This window comes from Nicotiana attenuata, unplaced genomic scaffold (genome assembly GCF_001879085.1).
Source record: "Nicotiana attenuata strain UT unplaced genomic scaffold, NIATTr2, whole genome shotgun sequence".
Lineage (NCBI taxonomy): Eukaryota > Viridiplantae > Streptophyta > Magnoliopsida > Solanales > Solanaceae > Nicotiana > Nicotiana attenuata.
The window spans coordinates 2,889-5,606 of NW_017671730.1; positions in this window are offsets into that span (position 1 = coordinate 2,889).

The following is a 2,718-nucleotide window of genomic DNA, read 5'->3' on the forward strand; positions in this document are numbered from 1 at the left end:
TGAACACTCCTATTAGAGGTGAATTCCTCCTGATTTTGCTAAGGGTGGAGGTACGCCCTCGTTTATCCGTTTTATACGTGAGAGTGGCCCTAGTTAGCCAATGAGTTGTCAGCACGACCGCGAGATTGATGGGGCACAGGATGCCAAGTGTTAGATTTTAGATGCTGGGTTCTCGTGAGTTGTGATTTGTCCGAAACTTGGTAAAATTGTTGAAAGGGTTGAATAAGACCTTATGTGAACATCATTGTAGGATATAAGTATTTGACTTGTTTTTCCCCTTATTGTGTTGTGACCTTAGGATTTGGATTGTGACTCTGCCGTCATTTCGTATCATCATTATTATATTCTCGTCGTCACTTGTTGCCCTTTTTTCCTTATTGTGAATTGTAGCATTCTTGGTCATTCATGCAGTCCTTACACATTTATATATTGTTTCCATTATTTCTATGATTATACTGTTTATTTGACCAGTAGGTGTCTTGACTGTTCCTCGTCACTACTCCACCGAGGTTAGTCTTGATACTTACTGGGCACCGCCGTGGTGTGCTCATGCTACTCTTCTGCACATTTTTGTTGTGTAGATACAGGTACCCCACTCAGTTCTGTCAGCCTTGGAAGGAGGCGTATCGGTAGAGACTTCGAGGTATATCTGCTACGTCCGCAGACCGAGGAGTCCCTTTCCAGTTTTTCTGTAATAAGTATAGCTCCTTCAGTATTTTGTCCTTTGTATAGACATTCTTGAGTCAGAGCCTCTTATGTATCCCTTAGCTTGTGATTTGTGAGTTTCCAGGTTTTGGGAGTTTTGTTAGCTTCGAGAATTGTTGTGGTATGTGCCGAGCGGCACCTTAAACACCATTTTATTTTACCAGTTCAGTTTTATTTACTTTCTTCCGCAATTATGGTTTATCTTCCGCATTGTTAGGCTTACCTAGTCGTAGGGACTAGGTGCCGTCACGACATGTTCATGGAGGGCGAACTGGGGTCGTGACAAGTTGGTATTAGAGCTCTACATTCATAGGAGTCACAGATCACAAGTCGGTTTATTAGAGTCTCGTGGATCGGTACAGAGACGTCTGTACTTATCTGCGAGAGGCTATACTTCATTTGATTTCCCTGTCTTGCGAGATTTTGACATTCACAACCCTGAAGCTCTATCTTCCACTCTCTCACAAATGGTGAGGACATGTACTACCCGAGGTGATCAGGCACCCGCGCCCCTTGCTGCAGCCGTCAGAGGTCGGGGCCGGGGTAGAGTTCGAGGACGCGCACGTGGTGCAGCGAGAGCACCTGCGCGAGCTGCCCCCGCGGTACCACCAGCAGACCCAGTCGGAGTCCAGGCACTTGACACACCTACAGCTACTACTACTCCAGCCCTTCAAGAGAATTTGGCACAGTTCATGAGTATGTACACCACTTTGGCTCAGGCAGGATTTCTTCCCCTTGCTGCAGCCACATCCCAGGCCGGGGGAGGAGCACAGACTCCCGCCGCCCACATTCCTGAGCAGCAAGCGCATGTCGAGCTGGTCCCTGAGATTATTCCTGCACCGCCTGCAGCACCAGTTCAGCCCGAGGGCATGACAGCGGCTTCCGAGTAGGAGCAGATGAGACTAGAGAGGTTCAAGAAGTATGATCCTCCGGTGTTCAGTGGATTAGCATCGGACGATGCCTTGGGGTTCCTTGATGAATGTTACCGCATTCTCCGTACTATGGGTATCTCTGGATCGAGCGGGGTTTCTTTCACCACTTTCCAGCTTCGAGGAGCCGCCTATGAGTGGTGGCGCACCTATGAGTTAGACAGCCCAGACGAGGTAGCTTCACTGACTTGGACCCAGTTTTCAGACATGTTCCTGAGAGAGTTTGTTCCTCAGAGCCTTAGGGATGTATGGGGCGCGGAGTTTGAGCATTTGCGCCAGGGTGTTATGACCATCTCGGAGTATGCTATCCGTTACACCAGTTTGGCTAGACATGCCCCAGCCTTGGTTTCTACTGTTCGCGAGAAGGTTCGTCGGTTCATTGAAGGGCTAATTCCCAGCATCAGATCCAGTATGGCTCGTGAGTTGGAGATGGATATTCCCTATCAGCAGGTAGTGAACATTGCTAGGAGGATAGAGGGTATTCATGCTAGAGAGAGAGAGGGCAGGCAGAGTCGCGAGAGAGAGAGATCAGACGAGATCAGGAGAGAGAGTTTGAGGAGACGAGGAGGCCTCGTAGACCGAGGAGATATACTGGTCCTTATTTTGGAGGCAGGGTGCGTCATGGTAGAGGTTTTGCGAGTCAGCCAGTTCAGTTCGCGCTTTAGGCTTTGCATGGTGACCTCGGGTGTTTATGGGCCTCTGAGTACCCGTATCGCACAGTTCCCACTGCCTCGTCAGCAGAGAGGGTGCTTTGAGTGTGGAGATACTAGCCACATGGTGAGATATTGTCCCAGACTTCGGACCGGTGTGTCCCAGCAAGGTATTCAGGCAGGTAGAGGGCGCCCAAGAGGGGGAGGCCTGGCTCGTTGATGTGTTTCATATAGTAGGCTTGAGGCCGGTGCGCTAGTTGAATGTCATTCAGGTACGGATTCGGTTTGTTATAGAGGGGCACTATCTGTAGTTCATCACAGTTCTGCTTATCGGGGTGAGTTCCCTTATTTGTTGTTCCATTTATGAGTGCGTTTCATGATTTGTACTCTGTTCACGTAATTATTCTGTTGGGAGGTTCTATGAGTGAGCCGTG